The sequence below is a fragment of the Anser brachyrhynchus genome (assembly GCF_964034855.1).
Source record: "Anser brachyrhynchus genome assembly, chromosome: 1".
Classification (NCBI taxonomy): Eukaryota; Metazoa; Chordata; class Aves; order Anseriformes; family Anatidae; genus Anser; species Anser brachyrhynchus.
The window spans coordinates 131,020,394-131,046,704 of NC_137694.1; the positions used below are offsets into that span (position 1 = coordinate 131,020,394).

General features: G+C 40.9%; 1 long non-coding RNA gene across 2 annotated transcripts; it reads left to right on the top strand.

Annotated features, from left to right (window-relative positions):
* Positions 1-1,559: 1,559 nt before the first annotated feature.
* On the top strand, positions 1,560-8,253 carry LOC308198488. Of its 2 annotated transcripts, XR_013953963.1 has the most exons (3): positions 1,560-2,262; positions 5,671-5,778; positions 6,615-8,253. It is a non-coding gene; the product is annotated as an uncharacterized lncRNA (long non-coding RNA). The 2 variants fall into 2 exon arrangements; XR_013953964.1 differs by lacking the exon at positions 6,615-8,253 and having other exon boundaries at positions 5,671-5,957.
* The last annotated feature ends 18,058 nt before the right edge of the window (positions 8,254-26,311 follow it).

The following is a 26,311-nucleotide window of genomic DNA, read 5'->3' on the forward strand; positions in this document are numbered from 1 at the left end:
AAACAACTCCACAACTACAAAAAAAACCAAAACAAAACAAAACAAAAAAAACCTCAAACCCATACAGCCTTACAGAAACGCTGAGGGTAGGAGTTTTGTCTGAGAATATTGGCCACTAGAGGACATGGGTGACATACGTTTTTTGCTGAGCAGTGCTCTGGCTTTCTATCCACTTTGCATTAAGCTAAATGATGCGTAGGCTTGCTCCGTTGATGGAGTGGGGTAGGGGTAAGTAGGTACTTCACGGTGCAGGGTGAGCAGTACTACGAAGTGGAGGGGCTGGCATGCTCCTGCTGTTTCTCCAGAGCCCAATAGAACGGTTTTCTAAGTCTTCTGCATGTACACTGGCACGTCCCTTTGTGAGGGGATGGTAGCACGTGGACATGGCTCTCTCCACTTCATGGCATGACCGCTGGTGGGGTATATATTCCCCGCAAAGCAAAAGGACTTGGAGAGCCGGGCTGGGTGTTAATCACAGGGCCAACTCCCTCCAGATATAAGGCAGCAACCCTAATGTCTATCTTCTGACCCTGGGTAGCAAGAGACCACACAAGTGGATAATTAGATAGATCTCTTCCCTGCAATCATTGTGTCTGCAGGAGACAGAAGCTGGAAAGGAGCAGATAGCAACCCTAGAGGACACAGAAAATATTCAACAAGGTCACAAATAAATCTGGGTTAGAAGGGTGGGCACTGTTAGAAGGTGTTTGGAAAGCATTCCAAGCAAAAAACACTTGAAAACAAGTCCACCCTCAGGGACAGAGAAATGACTGAAAGGAAATCACTACTGTGTTGGGGTATGCAGAAAAATGGAAAAGTGAGCGCCAGCAAAGCACTCTGCTGCACTGATGGGTGCCCCTGTTTGGGGGATAATCCTACAGCAATGAGAGGAAGAGGCAGAAGCAAGGCAGACCTTTTCTTCTTGTCTCAGTTAAATTAAACTCTGGGTTTAATTTGGTGGTCTGTGCTCCGGTATCTCACCACCCATTTGCAGGATACATCTTAGTGTCTTTGAATATCAACAAAGCATCTGTCTGATGGGCTCCATTCTTACTGGTCAACTTGAGCTAACTTAAAATATGAAAGCACAGGTTAGTGTGCCTGAGGAACAAACGCAGAATGTTTTTGTTTGTTTGTTTGTTTTCTGGGAAGCAAAACCACCTACCAGTGTAGTCTAGTCTCTTAAAACACCTCCTACATATATAGCAGCACTGGCTTTTGTGCAAAGAAATGGGTTTACTCTTTTTTTAAAATGGCATTTTTAGTGCTGTAGAATATGCCATGTTGAACCTGACAAGGGGTAGCAGAAAGAAAATGTGGTGGTTTTACTCAGGTGGGCAGCTGAGCTCCATCACAACCACTCTCTCATTCCCTCCCCTCAAAGGAAAGAGGGAGAAAATACGATGAAAAGGGCTCAAGGGTTAAAATAAGGACAAGGAGATCACTCAGCAATTATCATAATCTGCAAAACAGACTCAGCATAGGGAGATTAAAGAAACGTATTACCAATTACTAGCAATCTAGAGAAGCGAAAAACAAAGAAAACAAACTAAAAACACCTTTGTAAGGAATAGTCCAGCAATTCGTGCCACTAAGGGGTGTGAAGGGTTAACATTGAGGCCTGGGTTTAGGCGAGAAGAGAACAAAGGGATTTCTTCAGAGAAAAACTGCTGACTTTGCACGGACATGCAGTAACTTCTGACAGCCGGCCAAGAGACCACTAGATAAGGAGGAAGAATATGAGCCTCCCTGTCCGAGCGGCCCCTGAGAAACTAACAGAGACTGATAAGCAGGCGCACCTGGGAGGACTTCGGATTCGGGAAACCAATTATAATAACCCTGCCTCTTCTAGAAGTAGTAATGAATATGTATTAGCCTAGGAGCATAAAAACCAGCCGCCTTACGTAACAGGTGTGCGTCCCGGTGGAGCAGAGACTCCCGGCGCACCCAGCGCTGTTTGCTTGCCTCTATTCGTTTAATAAATTGTAAACTCTGATTGTAATCCTATTTGGGACCCAGTCATTTATAACAATTGGGGGCTCGTCCGGGATGGTCTTGGTTCCTGAATTCTGACTTGATCTAGGAGGGGCGCCCCCACCATTTGGTGGCTCCTGTTCGAGTCAGGTCAGGGCTAATGCCATCTTGAACCTGAATAAGGGCAAGCAAAGATTTAGATTTTTTTATGAGCTCCCTTTGCCGGCTGCAGCACTATATTTTGCCCGTAATTCTGCGCGCGAAGATCCGAACGAAGACGACGGAGTCGTAAGTATTTAGGGCGTATACCGTTCGGTTGGGTGGGTTTCGGTTGCCTGTGTGTGTGAGAGTGTGACTGAGACGGAACGTAGTTCCGAAGCGATTGTGGAGGTCTTCTAACCGCGGTTCCAATCTCCCGCGAGGGACTTGGCCGGTGAAGGACCGAAGCGATTCCTATAGGATTCGTGGGTGGGTGATAGGTCCTAAACCCCCTGCAAGACACTCTCACTAAGGCAACCAAGGGCTGTAGGAATTGCCACAGTAAAATTCCTAGATGGGTCAGACAAAATTGAAGACCCGGGACCAGAGAAAAGGGAGCAAATTACCAGACATACCACCAGAAAGTCCATTAGGGATAATGATTAGAAATTGGAACGATAGGGGCCCCAGAAAAGGGAAAAAGTAAATTAAAAATGGTTCAGTATTGTATGACAGAATGGCCAAAGGAGCCTTTAAGACCACATGTCTTTTGGCCCGTTTTCGGATCCTTTGAAGACTGGGTTTGCCAGGCCTTAAATATACATGTTAATTCAAAGGAACCTTTTAGCCGGGAGGAAAGTGATTATGCAGGATTATGGATCAGGATCTCACGTCCTTTTCCAGCCTCAATATTTACACTAAAAGCAGACGAGAAGTTTGACGAAGAAGAGAACAAAAAAATAAAAAATAAAAAAAAAAGGAAAAAGAAAAAGATGATGAATGGGAGTCATTGGATAACCTACCACCTCTATATCCTAACAATCCACCCCCGGTGGTGCATCTTGTAATCCTGTTTTGTTCTTAAATGTTTTGACTGTGTCAAGGAGGAAGGTGGGAGCATTATCTAAGTAACAGTTTAGAAGTTTGGGTATATTCGCGGTGGTGTTCGGTCAGTTTCCCAAGTATCGGGGGTGGGGGGCTGACTGATTATCAAAGTGGTAGAACGGAGAGCCACTTCTTTGGTGGTTCGGGCCTGAGCCCTGGGAATTTGGTAAGAAGGGGGAGAGCGAATTTATTTAGGCCTCAATACCTTTTTAAACCCCCATCTTGACGGATACACAGGAGTGATTCCTTGTTTTGTGTAGGCTTACTAACAAAGTGCATGAGAAAAATTAGCATTTGGCTTGAAATTCGGTCTTATTGAAATGTAAATTTTGTGGAAAAGGTGTTATTGTTTGTCTAGAAGACAGAAGGCTGAGTGCTTCAGGTGTTTTTCCGAAGTCCTGCGGATTTATGATTGGAATGGGGCTCATTAATAATCTGAAATAGTAAAGTTTGTATGTGGAAAGAAGAGTTTAATCCCAGAGAATTGGGACATTTGGGAAGAAGATTAGGAAAGATAGTAAAAACCTGCAATAAAAAGGTTTGTGTGGAAATTGAAACAAGGGACAGTAACTAATATAAATAAATAAAAGGGAATGGGAAATCAAGGAAAAGGGGAAAATCCAAAAAAAAAAAAAAAAAAAAAAAAAGACGTCCTTGGGTGCATATTGGCACATTGGAAGGATATTGTTAGAAATGGGGGCACAGAAAGCAAGAGGACTTTCACTAAGTATTGCAATCAATGGTGGCCACTATATAAACTAAATGGCCACTTTATGGATCAATCGACTATAACAGTGTCTTGCAATTAATGTTTTTGACGAGAGAAGGAAAATAGGATGAAATGTTGTATAGTGATATGTTGTTTCAGCATGTTGGAGGGAAAAGGTTTGGAATTAAGTTGGCCCCTGACTGAGCCTTTGGTGTTGGCATTAGAAAAGTACGGGCTGGAGAAAGATAAAGGAAGTGTTAAAAGGATTGTTGAAGGTGTTAAAGGTTGTGTGGCATGTAGTATTTAACAGAGCTGTTTGATGCTGAATGAGCAGGGAAAGAGGATGTAGGAATGCTAATAGTTCCGCCTCAACCCGAGGCTGAGATCTCAAAATCACGGTGTGAGCCCTCTGGGGCGGAGGGACCATGATGGGTCCGAGAGAGTTGTCGTGGAAACAGAAAAGCAGCTAACTCTTGAAACAACCTGAGTTCCTGTGTGAGCTCAGATTGCCAATGGGACCGCTCAGGGAACTTTCAACGATTGCATTCCCCTGACCGACCCCCTCACTGAGACCCTAATCACCCCGGAAATTATGTAAATACTAAAATCTGGTTAAATTGGCTATTGGGAATTGAGAATCTGTTCCAACAAGGTCCAAAAGAAACCCCTATGGAATTTATGGAATTTTTGAATTTCTGGACCAACTTTGAAATGCAATGAAAAAAAAAAAATGGACCTGGCTTAAAAAAAAAAAAAAAAAAGAGAGAGGCAACTGGCTAACCTCTTTCCAGGGCAATCAGCCCCTGATATCAGAAAGAAATTGTCTTAGGCTGCAGGACAAACAACAGTCAGGAATGATGGGGACCTGGGGCATCTACCCTAGCAGGTCCACTAGTTGAAATAAAGCTAGGAAACGAAGACAGGCTTGAATTTTTTGTTGGTTATGGGAGCTTCTTTCTCTGTGTTAATTAGGCTGTAAATGTAATAGGAGCAACATATTCAGTGTTAAATAGTTTAAAAGGACGATTAGGAACTAAGACAACTACAATAATTGGAGCCACAGGGAAAGAGGAAGAATGGTCATTCTTACGACCCCTTGATTTGCGTTTTGGGGGTGAGGAACTAACCCATAAATTTTAGTATGTACCAGAATGCCCGATGCCACTCTTGGGACGGGATCTATTAGCCAAATTAGATGCAACAATAACCTTTGAGGATGGAGAATTAATAATGAAGGTACCTGAGTCCAAAGTAGGCCAAATCCTAATGATCAAAGATAAACCCTTTGTTAATATTCCAAGAGAAGTAGAAAATGCAGTTATAGCAACAGTACGGGAAACAGATGTACCAGGGAAGTCGAAACTGGCACAACTGGTAAAGGTGGAATTAAAGGAAGGAGCCAAACCTGTTTGAATCAAACAATATCCACTTAAGATAGAAGCTAGGCACGGGAATAGTGAAAATTATTGACAAATTTCTCAAATATCAGATTCTGGAAGAATGTAAATCGGAATACAATACTCCAATTTTTCCAGTAAAGAAGCCGAATGGCGAGTATGGATCTGTACAAGATCTTAGAGCAATAAATGAAATAACAAAGGATATTCACCCAGTAGTAGCTAATCCTTACACATTGTTAACATCTGTGAAAGAGAAATATAAATGGTTTACCGTGATAGATTTAAAGGATGCCTTCTTTTGCATACCTCTTGATAAAGATAGTAGAAAATTATTTGCCTTCAAATGGGGAAACGTATTGAAGTTTTTGGACCACATATGGTAACAACCGTTTTGGAACAAAGGGGGGGGGCACTGGTTATCACCCAGCCGGATGATGAAATATCAGGCAATCCTAACTGAACAAGATGACATAACCTTGAAAACGACTAACCTGTTATATCCAGCAGTATTTCTAGGAACCGTTCCAGAAGAAGGACCGTTGGAACACAATTGTGTGGAAATAATCGAACATACGCCAGCCACAAAGATTTGAAGGATGTACCCCTTGAAAGGTATTCAGTGGGAATACCACACTCCGTGGCACCCACAAAGCTCAGGGAAAGTAGAAAGGATGAATCAAACAATAAAACAACAATTGGCTAAGTTAATGATCGAGACACAGCTGCCCTGGACGAAATGCTTACCATTGGCACTTTTAAACATAAGAACTAAACCACACAGTGAGACTGGATTATCATCACATGAAATGTTATATGGTATGCCTTATTCTCAAGGGATGCCCCTAGGGAACAATGTAGTTGAGGATCATAGTATCCAGAAATACATAATTACCATTGGAAGGAGATTACAGGAGATAAGAGAAATTGGGATGATGACTCAGACACCACCTTTAGGATTTGCTATTCATAAAATACAACCAGGAGACAAGGTCTTAATAAAAACCTGGAGAGAAGAATCATTGAACCCCCGATGGGAGGGACTGTACCTTGTTTTACTTACTACTGAAACAGCTGTGAGAACAGCAAGAAGGGGTTGGACCCACGCATCCAGAATAAAAGGACCAATAACTACCGAAGCCTGGAGGGTTGAGTCCACTCCTGGGGAACTGAAACTGAGACTAAAGAGGAACTGATATCCCAGCAGTGAGGTTCTGCATGAATTAAGGGCACTGGATAAAGAGGACAAGGCTGAAGGGAGGAAAGGGAGAAGGCAAGACCGGGGTAGGACCCTCCACTGCGGCGTGTATGGTCTACCGAGGGAGGCAACCCCTATGGGTATTGACCGCCGAGTGAGAGTGCCTCGACCGGACTTCTCCCGCGCTAAGATCAGGTTGTCCTGAGAAAAATAACATGAGAACCTTTTAAACCCATAATAAAATTGTGATTAGTTTTTCCAGGAGCTGGATCACCCTGAAGGGCTGAATGGTAACACAAGCTCTGAAAGCGGGCCCAACCCCATGATTGAAGGAGCTTCCCACACTCTCAAGATTGGACGGCGAAAAAGGCTTATAATATGACAGGTCGCCAAAGAGAACTGAATTGTGACTGTAAGTGGAAACCCAACGTGGGAGCTTGGAAGCGTGCATATACGAGTACAAACGGGGCAGACATTGTAACAGGACCACTCGGTAACAAGGACACTCTGTATTATCACACCCCAAAGGGTAAAGATGGATGGGATGGTCATTTTCCAAACGGGACGTGGGCCCTAAAGGGACATTATTGGGTGTGTGGCAAACATGCTTAGAAGAGGCTACCCGGAAACTGGTCGGGAATATGCTATGTGGGGTACATAAGACCCTTGTTCTTTTTATTGTCACAAACACAAGGAAATCATTTAGGAATAAGATTATATGATGACCTGAACAGACTAAAACGATCTATTGATACTTCCTTATCCGGGGATAGTGCCCAATCATACAGCATTATGGGCCAGCTACCTGGAACCCAAATGAATTGGTATCAGGAGCCCGAGAACCTATTTATAATTTGAACCGAATAATTAGGTCGCAAGCTATCCTCGAAGTTGTAACCAATCAAACAGCGACGGCCTTGGATCTTCTGGCTGATCAGTCCACTCAGATGAGGAATGCTATCTTTCAACGTAGAATGGTCATAGACTATTTACTAGCAGAAGAAGGGGGAGTGTGTGGAAAACTGAACGATTCTAATTGTTGTTTACAAATTGATGATAATGGAAAAGTAGTTAAGCAGATAACAAAAGAAATTAAAAAGCTAGCCCACGTCCCAGTACAAACTTGGAAGGGTATGGATTGGGATTTCTTTTCATGGTTGCCCGGTGGACCATGGGTTAAAAGAATGCTATTTTTATTTTTATGTGGTGTAATGACATTATTGTTTATACCTTGTATGATACCTTGCTTTATGTTGTTGATACGGCGGATAATAAATAGCACCCAATTTGTGATGACTTTGCGAGAGAAAAGGTGATGTGTCGATAATGATGCTTAAGAAATGGACACCCCGAGAACTGACTGATGAAATCCAATTGCTACTAACAAAAGTTGAAGAAGAGACACGAATTGATGATATTAAAAAAAAAAGGGAGGAATTGTAAGGAATAGTCCAGCAATTCGTGCCACTAAGGGGTGTGAAGGGTTAACATTGAGGCCTGGGTTTAGGCGAGAAGAGAACAAAGGGATTTCTTCAGAGAAAAACTGCTGACTTTGCACGGACATGCAGTAACTTCTGACAGCCGGCCAAGAGACCACTAGATAAGGAGGAAGAATATGAGCCTCCCTGTCCGAGCGGCCCCCGAGAAACTAACAGAGACTGATAAGCAGGCGCACCTGGGAGGACTTCGGATTCGGGAAACCAATTATAATAACCCTGCCTCTTCTAGAAGTAGTAATGAATATGTATTAGCCTAGGAGCATAAAAACCAGCCGCCTTACGTAACAGGTGTGCGTCCCGGTGGAGCAGAGACTCCCGGCGCACCCAGCGCTGTTTGCTTGCCTCTATTCGTTTAATAAATTGTAAACTCTGATTGTAATCCTATTTGGGACCCAGTCATTTATAACAACCTTCCACTCCCCCATCCATCCACTTCTACTTCCTCCCCCTGAGCAGCGCAGGGAAACGGGGAATGGGGTCTGCTCCACCGGGGGCTCCTCCACAGGCTTCAGCGTGGAGATCTGCTCCATGTGGGACCCATGGGCTGCAGGGGGACAGCCTGCTCCACCAGGGGCCTCTCCCTGCACAGGCCGCAGGGGAACTGCTGCTGCCTGCCTGGAGCACCTCCTGCCCTCCTGCTGCACTGAGTTGGGGGGCTGCAGGGCTGGGTCTCACTCCTGCCTCCCAGCTGCTGTTGTGCAGCAGTTGTTTTTTTTTTCCCCTTTCTTAAATCTGCTCTCACAGAGGCACAAACAACTTCAGTCATTGGCTCAGGTCTGGGCAGTGTCAGGTCCCTTTGGAGCCTTCTGAAACTGGCCCTTCTCTTAAAAGGGGAAGCTTCTGGGCTCTTCTCACAGAGGCTACCCCTGAAGCCCCCTGCTACCAAAACCTTGCCATGTAAACCTGATACAGAAAGATGATGCAGTTGTCATACTGACATCCAAAACATGTGCAGAGAGAAGCGGGGTGCCACAGGACAGACACCTTGCTTTTGATGATGTCATATATGTCAGTATGCTAAAATAAAAAAAAAAATAATCAGTAGCTATGTGGAGAAATGTAAGGTCTTGGGGAAAGCTCAACATAACATTCATAAGGGGAAGTCATAATTTATGAAACTAATATTGTTTAAGTTAACAGGCAAGGAGGCTGTATCTAACGATAAACATATGATACCTGTGAGCTTGGACTCTCTGAAAGCATTCAGGAAGTTATTGTTTAATAACACCTACAAAATAGGAAATCAAGAGTAGAAATGAGTCACTCTTCTCCAAGAAGAAAGGCATCCAGAGCACTCTGGAAAGCTCTCCTACTCTCTGTGTGGCCCAAAATATTCATAAATATTCTAGAAAAGGGAGTGATCTGTAAGGAGCCAAAGTCTGTTGATGGTCCTGAGTTCTTCAAAGCACTAACAAGGAAAACTGATTGCTGAGACTGGCAGGAAATGTGGTGTTTGGGTTGTGTGGCTGGACAATAAATGACAAGAAAGACAATATGATACTCATGGGAATAAATGACTTTGAGTAATCATACCCATATTTGATGGGATCTAAACAACCTGTTTCCAGTAAGAAAAGCAACCTTGAAATCACTGTGATTAATACTCAAAAACATCAGCTCAATGCACACAGACCTAAAGGCAAACAACAAGGAAGGAAAGATGAAGGAATAAGTAGGGAATGAGTAATTCATTTTAATGTCTGGGTTTCCTGCCCCTTACAAATGATAGCGCTAATTGCATTAAAGAATAGGAACTGCTCTGCATGGCATGGAATGCCTTAATCTGCCTTTGCCAACAGTTATCACATGACAGTGCTTGAGGTTGCTGGGACATATTTATTTGCAATCCAGCAGAAAATTGGTCAATAATGAAGCACTGGCTAGCAATCTTTAGTTTTTAGTGTTTTCTAATGTAAATATTTACATTGTCCCATGCTGAGAAACTAGTTGTGTGTGACCAAAACCCTGGAGATTATTGTCCATACCTCCAGAAGTCATCTGAAAGATGATCATAAAGACATATAAGCAGAATTGGCCCCGATCCTCAAAAACATTTAAGAATATAAGTCCCAGTGTGAACACTGGGAGTTAAGTATCTAAATGCTTTGTGAAGCCAATCACCTACAGCTGTCTTCTTATTCATTAGCTATAGATTGAAAAGCTGGTAAGACCTGGATTAAATTTTAAATAATGATGTTTGGATGCTCTTGACATTCTTGTACTAATTAACATATTGACATATCCAAGGCTTATATTCTCTGGTGGAAACTCATATTTTGTCTATGAAGACAGGCAGGATATGAGCTCTGTATTCTTCCAATGTGCTAACCAATGTATCCCTGTCAAGAATATCCCAATATCATCAGAATCTAACCTAAGATAAAGGTTATGTTCTGTCAATATTCATTTTGGGGCTCAGAGGAGAGAGATGATCCCTGACATAATCACCACTTTGGTGACACCTGAGAGAGCTCAGAGATCTGCTCATCAATTGGAGTTTGCATTGACTGCCAAAGGTGCCATAAGCTTAAAAAGTCAGAATACTAGAAAAAAAAATTGAAAATCAGTATCTGTTACCACTGTTATCAGATATTCTAATTAGCTAGACAGAAAGGCAATGAAAAGGAGTTGCAATATAAGACAAATATGGATTTCTGTGATAGCAGCCATTTTTTTAGTCTCACGTTCAACTCCGCTGAATGAAATCCCAAATACCCATCAAAAACTGGGATAGCCAGTCTTTTTTCAGCCCAAATAAGGACATGCAATCAAAATTCTGAAGATTTGTTATTTGGATTTATCAAAAACATTTTATTTCAAATTTTTCAACAAATTGGATTATTTTTTTTTCAATTCAGATGAATAAATAATTGCTTTTCCTGTTTTGTGACATGACTGTGTTAAACCTTTATTTGGGGAGCCAACCGTCATAATTATCTCCTTTAATCCAAATCTTACGGCATCCTCCATGATGTGGCACATAATAGATTCAGAAGAAAAAACGCATTTCCACCCTGGAAAATACATCTAACTCCATAAAAGAGAATAGGAACATAAATTACGGCTGCATGTAACGGAAGACTAATATGGAATGTAATTTAATATATATATATATATTTATAATTGCTTCTGAAAGAGACATTTGTGATCTGTTTAGGAAAATTGAAGATTCTAGTCTGAACCAACCCAAAATTTAAAACTTGATTTAGACATTCTTGATGAGAAATTTGGTTTTGTATTTTCAGTTAGTCATCCTTATGAAAAACACAAAAGCCCCTGTAGCATGCCGTGCACATTCTGCTTTCTCTGTCCCTGCTGTAGACTACACAGTCATCGTTCTGCTCTTGAAGGAAAATAAGATTCAGACTCAAATAAATTAAGCTATCATCCCTTGAGAAAAAAGCTAAACCAACTAATATATATATAAAAAAAAAATGCACAGAGTCTTGAATTGCTTTGGAATAACATTTAAATGTATGCTGCAACAAACTACTATTTTATCATTTTATGAACAGCTGGAGGAAGCATTTGATGACTTTCCCAAACCATAGCAATTTAGATGAGTACATCTGACAGCAAATCTGTCAAAGAAATTTGTAGCTAAAGATCTGCTGGTTTCAGTGGGCTCCATTAATGGATGAAGATCACAATGTAACAGAAAATAATAATAATGGGTTTGGGATTTTCTGGAATTCAAAGACTTCAGGAAGTGGAGTTTTTTTTTTTTTAAAAAAAGAAAAAGAAGAAGAAGAAGAAGCAGAAGAAGAAAAAAGCAAATATATGGGGGGTTACGGCCGTTTGGAAAATTATTCAAAGCCTTCCACACCTTTACTGGATCAGTCTGTCAATTTAATAAAGTGTTCAGTAGTGACGGCATGGCAATGAGTGGCCAACCAGTGGTGGATGAAATGATCTTACCTTACCTGTCTGTGCATGCTCTCCCTGAAACGGGACACAATTCAGTATGTCCTTGATGCAGGGCTTTGGGGATAACACTGGCTTAAATAATTCCCCTTTTCTCTCCACTGATGGCGTCTTCCTCCACCGTTGTGCTGAGAAGGAAGAGAAAGGTGGATGAGGAAAACACAGTCTGGCAGCGAGGCAGTGTGCACCGGTGTGGGGTTGGGAGCAAGCGCCTGGTGATTGGGTCTGGGAGGGATCTCCTCACTCCAGGACCACTGCTGCAGCCCCACCACGTGGGATCACATCCTTGCTTCAGGTTCTGTGGTGTCTGCTGAAGGATGGACTCTGTTACAGGACGGCAAGGCTAATTGGCCAAGAAAGTGTATTCAGAGGAGTGCTTTGTATAAAAAACTTCAGCAAATATGTGGGTTGAAAGATTCAGAGCAGTCCTGTGGTATTTCTGAGCATCTAAACTATGATGAACTAATAACAGGAGAAAAGAGGAAAATGAATCATTTGCAACAAGCAATTAGATTAGCTACAAAGAAAGCAGGTGGAAGGTGAAGACTTTGAAATAGAATTACAAGGGTGAGCTTTTGTCCCCAGAATAGATACTGCATCAGAAGAGAACGTGAAAGTGTGAAACTGGTCACGTTTTGTCTTATTTGGAGCACAGCTTTGCTTGCAATGAGACAGAGAGCCAATTCTGATCTCATCCTGTTTTTTTAATGGCATAACTTCCCTGAACTCTGCAGATTACAGTCCTGATTTACCATAAAAGTGTACATAACAATGCACAACAAATTGTATTATGCATTTATAGCAGCTGCAGAGAGAGTCAAGACTGACATGCAGAAATATGTGTGCACTTGGAAAATCTGGCCCTGAATCAGAAGAAAGCTCCCTACACTTGTTGAATAAAAAAGGCACAGTGTGCAACTTCTACTCTGTTTAGGGAGAATCCATTCATAAACACGTTCCTAAACTTCACTGGGAAATCAGATTACAAAAGATTTGTAGACAATTTGCCAATGGATATGATTTACAAAGACCTCAGTTCAGTTACATCATTCCACTAAAATGTAGCTCTTCTTTGGCCACCGCTTCCAACACTGGATGTTACCTACATGAAATAAGAGAGACAGGAGATCCCTGGAGTTTACAGCTATAACAGTGGCCATAATGCCTCGCCTTCTGTACCAAATGGAAAGATCTTTGAGAACGATGCATATACCCTCAGCTAAAATCAGCTCAACGTCATCTGAAAACAATATCTGCATTCAGGTATGTAGTGACAGCTCTCGACACTCCTTTCAAAATTTTGACAAGTCAGTATCCCAACTTATTTAACTGAATAAACAAATTAGTAGTTTACTGGGCAGACAGACAAGCGGGTGGGAAATAAATGACTTGGAGTTATTTCCTCAGCATAGCACTGGTCTTCAGCAAGCATCCTATTCATAGAAATCCCAAATAAGGGGCTTCCGACACAATACAGCACAAGCATAATTATTGCTTTTTCTTCATTTCATGGAAATAATCCTATTATCTGCTAGACCACAACGCTAAAAGAGACAGGAATTCAAGTACTAAGTATATGTATCACCCTGGAATTTCAGTGAAACTTTGAATAAAGGAAGCTTCTAGGAAATGCTTTGAGGCTCTGCTACCAAGAGACAACTCTATGCAGTCATTTAACAGGAGCAGTAGCTGTGACATGGTGCTTTGATCCCTTTACTTAGACACATGCAAATAGGATATTTATTTACGTTGGAGTGATTTTCATCCACCACACAATCCACATATTAGTATACTTCTAGTTTGCTTGTGTTGTTGATTTGGATACAATATGCTGTGCTAGAAAACCCAAAAGAGCAGTTAATAGCTGACAGTAAATTTGTGTTCACAGATTGCTTCCAGCTGAATTAAACCGATCTGCTCAGTAGCTGTCTGTCACTTTTAGAATAGCTTCACCTTTCAGCAGTAATAGGGCAGGAGCTACAATGTTAATACTTCCTCACACAACACGGGCCTCCCAGGTGGTAGGGAATATGCATTTTTTCACTCAAATGTCAAATATAACACATGAACTTCAAAGGAATTTACACTGATCATTGGCAGTCTGCCTACTAATTGAATTCCTTCCCAAACTGTTCCTGACCCTTACAGTGAAAGTGGAAGAAAGGGCAAGGAGGTTCTCCATCATAAGCAGATGTTGTACCACTGCATACGAAATATCTTCTGAAAAGTCACAGGTGAGTGGACTGAACAATACATGTATGAATTATGTCTATATAGCCGAAAGTCTGAGCTTCCCTGTTCATTCTCAGATCTTGGCCCACTGATTGTCTACACTGCGTAAATCACAACCCCAAGGCTGAACCAACTAGTTTTTTCTCAGACAAAACCAGAGACTACTCTCAACAATCAGTTTGATTAAGGCTTCATCATGTTTCCCTCCCTAACCCCCAAAAGGTCCTCCAACACTACTTCTGTGAGTATGATATCCTTAGGTATTCTCCAGTGTTTTTATGCCACCACATCCCAAAGTATGCCCTGCATATTCTTGGTGTTCCACTGTAAAAATACCACTCAGGTGGGCTGCAGTCAAGACGTTCAGACACTATGGACTGAGAAAACACATGACAAAATACATGGGTCATATGTTGGGATCCAGAGGAGGCCTGCACCAGTACAGCACAATGTGGATGCACCAGCTGATCTGTACAGGACTTGCTTGAACAGAAGGTGTGATACCCTGTGAGCCCTGACAGTCAGAAATCACTTCCCAGACCAGGAACATTTAGCAGTACAGATAACTCCAGAAAAGCAAAAACAGTCTTGCACACTCATGAGAGGCACATTATCAACTGTTGATACTGATCGTCCCAAATGGCTGCATGTGTCTTGTTAAAATTAAATAAACATCAGAAAACCTTGACTGGCACGTACCCAAAGTGTTGAGAATGGGTGATATGCATCTGGAGCCAATTTATTCCCTTCTTTGGAGGCAAAGGAGTTAAAATCTTACACAATATCTACACTTTGTGGACTACATGGAGAAATCTGGGTCCTCAGATTCCACCTAATAAATCATACAGTAAAGATAAGAACTTCAGTAGACATTTATTTTCCAAAGAAATTGTCAAGAAAAATAATTCAGAATCACAAAGGAGAACAGCCACTCTCAGGAAAATAACAGTTCTGCTAGGGTAGTTGACACAAAGAAAAAAGCTGCCAGAGGAACTTGAACTGTCAATATCTGTACAACACCAGTGATGCTGTTTCACTGCAAATCCTTGCTAGGAACTCAGGCAGTAACTGAGAACAAAAGCATCCTTCACTCACCTTCTGTGAGGCTAAACTTTTAATCTGATTCAATCTGGTCTTCAGGGTTTGCCAAAACATAGATATCACACTAATGTGAACAATGCTATGGAAAGAAAGAATAGAAAAAATAAAACACTTTGCCTTCCAAAACTAAAAACTATTCAATTCTTTAGATGAAAAAACCCTAGCACTGAGAAGACATTTTACAGCATTAATAGTTCAGGCTGCTCTCTGCAATGCCTGATGCAAACAGACCATTTCAAGTGAGTTAAACATGATGCAGGTAAAGTGAGACCATATCCACTGTGGTATCGAAAAATTTTCAGATACACCCCACCTAACTCAGCCGTAAACCTTCAGTTACATCTGAAAAGTCAGCACAGCCTTTGTGGCACTTTTTCAAACTCAGAGTAGTCAAAGGGAGGATTTGCATTAATGTCAGTATGCTGAGTAGTGAACACAGTCTTTCAGCGTCTAATCAGAGCCCTTTACCTGCCATGGAAACCTTGCCTAAACTGGACACTAAAAGGTAGCAAGTTCCTTGTACACTGAAAGATAACCTACATTTCCTATCCGAGTAACTCTAATCTTATAGTAAAGAACCAGAAAAACTAGAAAATATTCTCATGAAATCTCTGTGAGGGAGCTAGTAGATGACAATACCTGTTTTGACAGTGATGTCTGTGTGTGTAATGGCAATTTCAAACACTTTTTTTTATCTGGGCTAACACAGCAGGAGCCTCAACTCACTGCCCAAGCTGTTCTTTCATTCAGCATGGATATTAACAGTGCTTAAACCAGTGTAATATGAGGTTAATCAAATCTGCAATGCAAAGCTATTAGAAAAAGTCTTCCACTCTAAGAAATCACATCTCACAATTTGTCTGTGGAGTTCAAAGACTTTTATTTAGAGGTGTAGGAAATTTGCTCTGTATTTCAGTATACATCTATGAATGCTTCCAAAACTATAAATTTTCATCTGAAAATTATAATTTCTGCAAGTTAAGCTGATAAAACTGCAGGATTCTTAAGGGACCAGGTCTGCCCAACTGAACTCTGAGAAAGGATGCTGGTCCCACCAGGAGCTGCAGGACCCCTAAATGCCACCAAACTAAGCAGCGATGGTGGTGCAGTACTTCCAGGAGACTTCCTGGTCTTTAATCTCTTCACCTCTGAAAAATACATCTCTCCACTGTCTCCTCCAGGAAATGATTAACAATGATCACCAAGGTTTGGAAGAAATATGGTTGGTGAGAACCCAAGCTTACTGAAATCAACAGGAAAATGCACACTGACTTCAGCACAGGCAAGGTAGTGGTCATGAGTGAAAAGCACTGTGTGACTACAGAAAATAAAGATGTTTCTATATTTTTGTTTCATTCATGGCACACTGAAGGACTGAACCAGTGGGAAGATGGGGAAGGGGAACACATGTTAGTGGGACCTGGGCTCCCACTTCATTCCCAGGACCAGGGACCAGGGCACCCACACCATGAGGCAATTGGCTCTCCTTACGTTTCTCACCCTGACTTTTCATTTTCTTCCCATTCCTGAGCCTTGCACTCTCTGTTAACACTTTTGGCTCAGCACATTTCCCTAGAGCAGCAGTCATCGCACCAGCCAGCCCATCAATAATAATTTCTCTGGTCTTACCATTCCTGTAGTTGGTTCAGTAGAGCCATTGACATTTTCACTGGAGTTGGCCCAAATGGCCCTAATCAAGAGGAATTGGCGTGCTGGCAAACTCTCTGCAGATACCTGTCAGGGATGAAGTACTACCACCTTTTCTGTGTTAGATATCAGGATTCAGAAAATCACCTCACCTCACCCAAGTTCATTTTTCATTAGGAATAGTGAAAAGGTGTTTGGATTTTTAGATTAAGGACACAGGCTCCACCCCTGTACTATGGGAAAAGATGCAGGGTATGATTTATGTCCCTTATCTAATTCATTTTTGGGGGTCTAAAATGGGTTGATGCTTCCTTTTAAGGTCAGGCGTCAAAGGCTATAAATAGAGGTAGACTTCTGTTTGATAACAGGTTTTGTACTGAAAGTTAAGTATCTTCCCTTACAAATGCAGTTCTTATCAGATGAAGGAGAGAGGAGAATGGTTTAATTCTGGAATTGTTGATATTTATTAAGACTTAATAGAAATATCAGCCTCATCCAGATAAGCAAATCTGTATCAGTGTCATCATTCAGCAATTTCATGGCCATTGGAGCAAATCCCTGTGAAGTATGTGGCAACTTACTTTTCTTTCACTGAAGAGAGAAACAGAAAATACGATGGATTAGGACGGTTGAAACCTAACTCATCCCCCTGTAAGATGATTATCAATATTTGGAGTGCTATCTTTGGCAGAAATGCTTGTGCAGAACAGCAGTGCATATTGTCTGAGGGATTCCAAGAAAAAAAATACATGAAACGCTATTATGTGAAGAAAATTATAAAGAGTTTAAACACAAAAAAACCTTTTAACCACTCTGGAAATAAAGTTTATTCTCCTTAAAAACAAAACAAAACACTGTAAGCTATTAACACAATTCTTGTTCTGTCAAGGTTTCCATGTTGTTATATTGCATCATGCATCTCTTTGCTGGGTTTAATGCTCATTGCCATCCCTCCTCTATGTGTTTCAGTGGCTCCACTTCAGCTCCTTGAAAGCTTCTTGTTTACATGCCAGGTGCAGTCATACTCTCTCTGGGCAGGTTTTAAGGGGTGTAGATCTGAATGACGTGAGGCTGTATTTGTGTTAACATGTGAAATGAGAAATATACTTCTTAATAGATGATTATTTCTCCTTGAAAATGGCAAATTCACCTGTGCCCATGCTGACAATTGTTCTTGTTTGTGAAGATTTATAACTGAGTCATGGATACTCTGAAATAGCTGTGAATCCCACAGTAGTTGTGTGACATGAGCATGTTCAGGACTAAGGGGGATTAGATTGGGAACACTAAGACCTTTCATGCTGGCATAATAACACGTTGACAATTGCTCTTTCTACTCTGGCTACCATTGCACCTGGGACCAGGCTACAGCATCTTTAGTGAGGCTGGCCAATACCTTATTGCATAGGTAAGATCCGTGAGAGTACTCATGATGTAAAACACTGCTCCCTGGACATGATGGTCTTGTAGTTCCTAATGAGTTTAAATTATTTAAATTATTTAATTCATTCAAATTGCAAGTGTGGTGACTATAGTACCAGACAGAGATTAGGAGTTAGATTACATGTGGAGGTAAATCTTTTTTCTATCTTTAGAAAGCTAAAATATTTATGAAGGGAGTTCGAAATATGATTTACACAAGTGTCTTTTCTGTCAGATGTATAATTCCTCTTCCCTCGCTATTGCAGAATGCTGTGTTCAGAGGACAATCTATAAAGTTTGTAGAACAGCCAGGGGGGTTGGGGAAGGAATCTTTCCTTTTTTTTTTATTGTTTTGTTAACCAAACTCTTATGATAAAAATCACAGCAGGCTTTTTAGTGTATTTTTTCTTGGAAACATGTGAACTGATATTAGTCAACAATTAAGTTATCTGGTATTGATTTTACATGCACCATCAACATTTAACTTGCAGTTAGTAGAAGCTCTTGACACTGTGAGGCAGAGTATTTAGTGTAACATAGCTTTTTCAAAGATAAACAGTAAAACATTATCTGTGGTAATTTTCACAAAAATGTTCTCATTCTGTTTTTTTACATCTCTCAAAAGAATTCATGAACAGCTTACTTCCCTAAGTGGTTGTGTGGCAGAAATTATTTTGTGCTCTGCTGAGGAAACCTAAACCCAGTATTTTTCAGGCAAGTAAATAGTACTTTAAGTTTGAAAAGAAGACAGTCTAGCTGTAGCTTTCATCCATTTCTAAGTGACTGTCATCAGAAGATCACCAAGATTGTTCCTTTGTCATGCAAGGGATTATGATTAGTCATTTAGATCAGTGAGATTTGGGGGTGCTCAACGTCTTGAAGAATAAGGCAAGAAGTTTCCCATTTAAAAGCCTGTAGTAAATATCATCCATGGACAAATCAAAAGATGACCACATTGAGATGTAAGACAAATAAGCACGTGACCAATTCGATCCCAGCAGGAATGTGAGCAGCACTGTAAACCAGATCTGCTTGAAAGGGAGATTATCCTATAAGCAGTGTGGGACTGATGGGAATAGCCACTTGTAAGCTGCAAAGAGCGAATATGTCCTGGCTTCTGAAACTGCAAAACAGGAAAAGTACCAAGGGTTCAGCACAGAGCAATAATGTCACCAGTGCTGGGGTAGCAGCTCTCCAGGAAAAGCAGTCACTTTGCTGGAGCAAAGCCTGGAAATAAAAATGTCTTTGCTCCAGAAACAAGGCAGTGTTACAACTTTAGGCTCATCAAACTAAGAAGACACCCAGCATCAATCACTCATCCCTGCAAGAAGTGAGTAATGCAGCTCATGGAGGGCTGGCAACCCACCTTCAGTGAGCTTTTTCTCACAGCTCTGCCAGATCTTCTTTGCTAGTTTTCCCTGTTATCAATGTTGGACAGCCCTGTTATACCTGTGTAATGCATTCTGTCCTGATTTATCTACACTTTATCTCCACTTCACTTGATTGTAATTTGGTTGGGCTCAGAAAGCTGTATTATGTTCAGAGCTGTGTGCTGCTGGAAGAAGGCCAGACCCTCCTCAATCAGCGGGTGCTGCGATGGGTGAAGGCTTTGGCCCAGAGAGGTAGCCTACATTGCACTGGAGCTTGCCTCATGATAAAAAACAGGGTCTGTATCTTTCAGCAACTTATGCCAATTCTCACCATGTGCTGGAGGTAACTGGTACTCCATGAGAGGTAAATGATGAGCCAGGAAACAGCTGTCTTCTGTGATGAGCCTGGGAAGAGCATATTAGAATATGATAAGGAGGGCAGCATGAGCCCTGAGGCTGAGGGAAGCTGGGCTCTGCCTCCCAGACCATGTAGCAGAGTGCACACACAGGAAGCATGCCAGAAAAAGCTAGAGAAGGAAAAGATGCTCCCACTTTCTGACTTGTAGGAAAACCTCCAACATCTAAATAGATATGTGACAGTGTACTCTCCCCTTTCATCCCAGCGCTGCCTTATCCTCCCCATCCCACTGCCCTCAGTTTGAGGGTGGAAGATGCCAAGCGAGATACCAGGCGTGAAGGTATCAACACAGGCAGACATCTCCAGTGGTGGCAGCAGGGCAGACAGCTGCTTCTTCATGATAAAGGTGGAGGGCATGACCCACTCTTGCACCACAAAATAGCACACCAGGGGAAAGTGTCTCCAGTGCTTTGTGTCCTCTGACTATAGCTGCAAGGCACTTTCCTCCTGATCCCCAAGACAGTGGTAGGGGAGAGGTGTCGGTGCAGTGCCTCGGCTAACCATGCAACAAAGCATGGCCCAGAGCTCTGCAGCTTCTCCTTGGGCTTCTGTCTCCCAGCTCTGGCTGTTCCTTGAAGTTTCTGGTCCAACAGCAATTATTCCTCTGATAAAAAGCTGGATTTTAAATGACAGCTTTTTTTCACTCCACTGCCTCTAAAGCAGATCTATAAATCATAGTAAATGCCTGCACATTATGTAAATTGGCTCCTTTGCAGAATGTTCTTCATTCAGTACAAACAGAGCAATTACACCCTTTGATGATTGCCCAAAATTGCTACTTCTTTTGCCCTTTCCAAAGGAACTTTTTATCCGTGTCATCTTTTCTCATGGGTCATGCATTAAGTGATGATGTGTGGCAAGTGCATTGTCGCAACCCTCCTTTAAAAAAAAAAAACAAAACCAAAAACAAACAAACAAACAAACAAACAAAACAACAACAACCATTTGACCTACTATCACTGTAGACCTCTTTCTGGTGTGTGTCCTTTCCACTGGTCGACTCTATCTTTTTCGCTCTTTGTGCATTCCCTTCATTGTATTAGGTGATACTTTTCATTCAAGTTTCTTTCTTTCTTTTCTCAGAATCTTTGATACTTTGACACAGCACATTTAAAAAGTACCTTCTTCCACCATGTGATGGCTAACTTCTTTCAAATCTGTTCATTCATTGTTTTGCCAAAGCTTCCCTACGTTTCTATTCCTAGGGACATCCTTGACACAAAACGTTGTGCTAGAGCACTTCTGACTCCTTACTGCATTGATGTTGCAGTATATGCTGGCCTTGTATCGCATCAGAGATACCTATTACAGTGAGGTTTTGAATCTAAAGATCCAATAGAACACAAATAAAATAAGAACAATGAAAGTAGAAATTCCAGAATATGGCCTTTAGAGAAAAGCATAGGAACTGAAAAAATACAACAGAGCTCAAATTTTCCTAAGATATTTAGACAACAACAACAGAAGCAAACAGCATGAGATGGATATTCCCTACAATTAGTTTCTTTTACCTAGGTAATAAATTAATAATTATTGAAAATTAAGATTAAATTTGTGTCTGTTTTATACATTTAAGATGTAAGCTATGGAATGTCTGGCTTTGAACTTCTGAGATGATTGCTGAGTTGCTCAAAGTCTAAGCAACAGTGTAGTTATAAAAAACCTCCAACATGCTCATGCATTAAAAAAATAATAATTTAGTTGCAGTTACAGTCAAATAGATCTTCTTTACTGCTGTAACTATTTCAGATAGAAAAATCCATGATGACAGTTTTCTTCTTTATATCATTTATTGTCTTAATTGTTTTCCCTACAGTCCTTCTTTAATAACAAAGACACATGGAGTCAGTCACTCTGACAAAGCACTCTTTTAGTTAGTAGCATTTTTCAGGCTGAAGTCCCTGTAGGTACTGCCAGAAACTCACTGTTGGTTTCATCCCTGCAGTCATCATCTTTCCTTGTCCTTCTGTCCTTCCTTTGAACAACAATCAATTCTGTAGCCATAGTTTTTGAGTCAGATTCATCTGCAATGTTGTAATCTCTTCAATATTTCTGAAGCTAAATTACTGAAGTGTGTCAGTTTGTTTTGGCCAACATCTACAGTGCATCTTTAATTGATACAGACTTTGCTACTCTTTTCTAGAACACTCTTTATAGTCTTGGTAGGAAGTTCACCACTACACAGTTACCTGAGTGTTTCCAGTCTCAGATAAACCGACTCTACAGAATTTACCACAGTGAATTTTGCTGCTGCAGCTAATCTTTTCTTTTTTCTTTTCCAGTTAAATAGATAATGTTCCAATGGCTGGAGGACATATTCATTTTGTCAATCAATACCTTTTGATAAACGCTTTGGTGCCTCTGCAAAATCAGGGCTCTGCTGAAGCTTTGGTTCAGTTCAGTATAATTGGCTGTTATAATCTCAGCTGGCTTCCCAACCAACTACAACAAAACACCTACAACACCTACAACAAACCCCATTCTTTTGCTTCCACCTCACCAGCACCCTCACAGCTGTATTACCTGGTTTTGAGGCAAGGTTCTTCTTCTTAATATTCTTTTACCACCTAATTCTTTATTCTTAACCAATCCACCAGACATCCTATGACTTTTTTCTTGGAAATGGATGATTTTCATTCAGTAATGCACTCCAACAGCTAACTCACCATGAAAGAAATATGAAAGATGTTGCATGTTTTTGAGGTATGGGGTAAGGTAGATTGGTGGCATATTTAAGGATCTAGATCATATTGTTTTTGTATGGATTGTCCCACCTCTGCGTTATTTCCATTCTCTCTTTTATATCTCTTTATGAGCCTGTTCAACATGCTACAGCAGACATGTTTTAACCTGCCAGAAGGTTATCCATCCTTGCTGATAAAGAAAGGAAACGCACCCGCCAAGAAATGTTCCAAACTAAATTAATAAGCCCCGTTCCTAAACTCAGAGGTAAGGTGGGCAGATAAGCTGCTAACAACGTCAAAGGGTCAGTGAGCAGCAAAACACGGCTATTCTGGGCTTCCCAATGGATGCATCTGCAACAGGAGGGTGTAACTGTATGGAATGGAAAAAAAAAGAACAACACCCAGCCAACTTTCAAAGGGTGTTTGTGATGATGAGATGCCTGAGTAGAACAGAAACCAACAAGGTACAGTGGTTTGGTACAAGCAGTAAATAGACTTCTATCGAACATGAATTGTTGTGGGAGGTGAACAGCAACAATCAGCCAGGTGCCCTAGGGCTGTGCATAGACAAGGCTGGAGGTGAAGGGCAGGATTTTGCCTCAAGCCTCTGGCAGCTGCAGTGAAAAAGTCTGGCTGGAAATACGCTTAAAATCTTTTATTGTTCTGAGTCAAAACATAAAATTTATTTGCCTACTTGCAGTAAAACTGGAGATATTTACAGCCACTGACCAGTTCCAAAGTGTTTTTGACCTTGTCTAAGCTTTACCTTTACATTTACCATTTGTTTTACACAATGTTTTCCCCAGCCTCAGAATGAAAATAAGAAAGGCAAAATGTATGGATTTTAATTCTTTCAGGATCTTCAGCTCACAAAGTCAGAAATTGTCTTCAGTGAGAAAACTGTGTCATGGCCACAAACAAAGGATCATGACCAAAAATGTAAAAATCATTTATTTATATGCTTAAACTTGTGACAGGTCTTTCATTCTCTGTAGAGAAGTTTTAGTGTATCCTTTATTTTATCAGAATACACTGTACACAAATCATCCTTGTCTGAAAGATGCCCTCCAAACTGAACACTCAGGATGGGTGGAGAGTCATTGTGCTGAGCTGCGCTTGACCGTGCTTTTTGCTGGATGATCTGAGAGAGAAAGACATCTCATCCCTGTGGAGTGGGTGGGAGTGCAGTGGGGAAATGCAGTAGCAAAGAGAAGTCCTGTGTGATGGGAAGGTAGATTGGTAATCCATGCCGTTAGGGGCTCAATTGCTTTGCATGGGTGCAGTGCAGGAATCTGTGCCGTGCCACAGAATCAGCATCCCTGCTGGAACCTGGATGTTGAGCACCAGCAGAGCTGTGAATTTTATATCCCAGGTTTGCCTCGTAAATCATGCCTATTGCTAAGGTTTTGGCCATCAGCGGTGATCCAAGTGTCACTGTAAGTCAGATCTCCAAGGAGAACACTTTTTAACAGAAGAGGGAATGCACACTGAATTTGCTCAAATGGAAACGGCACTGGTTTAATCCAACCTTTTACAGTATGCTACAGTGCTGGGCAAGGACAGCTTAACGAGGATTGAGATCCCACCCTAGACAAAGCCTCTGGCAGCAGACAGGAAGGACAGGTATTTCATAAATAAAGTTGAGATGCTCCAGAAGCATTAAATGTATATTTAATCTTGACTCATTACTGTGAGTGATTTGTGAATGTTTTGAGGAATAAAAGCAGTGATTTGGTTTTCAATTATTTTCATAACAATATTTATCACTTATAGTAAGTGAGACAGCTTCCTGAAATTTAGGAAAACCTTAATGAATTCTTATCTAATTTAATGAATCATTGTGGTGCCAATATTGCATTTCAAACTTTTGGAATGTTCTAGCCATTATTCGCCTGCCTCAAATTTTCAGCCAAGTACTTTTGAAGACAGAAAAATGAAAAAATACTCTGTTAAAATACTCTCAGAGAAAACATTTGCTACTGCTTACAGAAATTACATGTGTTTGTGGAAAACGGAATGATTCCATAAATGCTTCTCAACAGGATTAAATTTACTACTACTTTTATTTGCAGTGGTTCAAATTAAATAGTAGAGGTAGGTGCTTAATGATAAACAATTACTGTTATTTGAAAATATGATTTTGACATTGATACAAAGACAGTTTTAATAGAGTGGCTTGACAATTTTACATTTAAAGTGGGGAAAATAATAGAAGACCAGGATATCTGGGTTATGATTTCGTGATTACATCATATTTTGAGAATAGGAGCTTACTATAAAGGTCTGGGAGAAGGACCTTGTAGGCTGGAGACGCAGAGCGAAGCCAGAAAAGACACATAATTCTTAGCACAATATTGTCTCAATACCCTGTAAAATTAATGATATCCTCACCAGCAACTCAATATCACTGAATTTAGTTAATGTTATTTATAAGAAAACATGTATTAACCAAATACAATTTGTTTTCTTCCTTTCTTTCTCATTCCCAGATGGAAGACAGTAAAAATGGAAATAAAATCTGAGCGGAAGAAAAATTGATCTCTTCTTTGATGTTCTAAATATTTCAGTTTCTTTTCTGACATGTTTCTTTCCCAGTCCTTTCTATCAAGTATAAATGAGACCAATGAAACTTGTGCAGCAAAAGGTGAGAGTAAGCTGATGGATATTGTGACAGTCTGAAAAAACGTTGAGTATTTCGAAGAGTCATTAGTCTCCTCTGGTAAACCCTTTCAGTGCAGAGTGGGACTGACTGAACTTATCTTTATGGAAACTTGTGTCACATTAACTTCTGGCAGGGAAAATACATAGAAGGCTGATGGGTGTGTGATACGTGAGAGCATAGAGAAGAATGAACTTCAAAATACTTAAGTAGGGAGACATTTGATCTGTACATTTTCCCATCAAAGCTATATTTTTACTTTTTTTTTCTTTTCTTTTTTTTTTTCCCCATGGAAAATTTTCAACAAATTCTACTAAATGTCCAAGAAACACCCTTTGCTTAGACTTTCAGTGATTAAACAGGTTTTGAAATGCTGAAGTGCCATGGCCCCATTAGGGCCACGCTATTAGGAGAGGACATTCTGAACAGGTAGAGTAAGATAGAGCTAAATCTTCACTATGCCCTCATAATAGGCATCATCTGGATCATGTTTTCATGCTCAGCCTCACTGCTTTAACAAAATATTGCTATGGGCTTTTTTCTTATTACATATCTTGTTCCTTCACCAAGAGTTTATGTTTTGGTTACAGGGGAGTAATCTCTTTCTTGCAATGTTTGTTTCTGGTGAAGCTTTGCTACTCTAAGTGAAATCACTTAAAAGGGAGGGATAGATTCTTTCTTGCTACTTTATAGTCGCTGTAATAACTAATAGGTCTTAATGGAAGGAATAAAATGGTGATTTTAGGTCTACAGGAGGAGCATGTGGATGCCTGGGGCCACCATTCTCTCTGCAGGGCTTTGCAGAGGGACTTTTGCACTGGCATTGTGGCCACTGCACCAAGACCTGGGCTGGTACCCTCACCTGCTGTATTGCAGCTGCACCAAAAAGCAGTCTTTAGTTCCTGGGTGCATTACCATTTTTATGAGATTTCTTTTTTTTTGTCGTTATTGGCCTGGCTGGGGTGAGACAAGTGTGGAATGACTTATTTGTGTG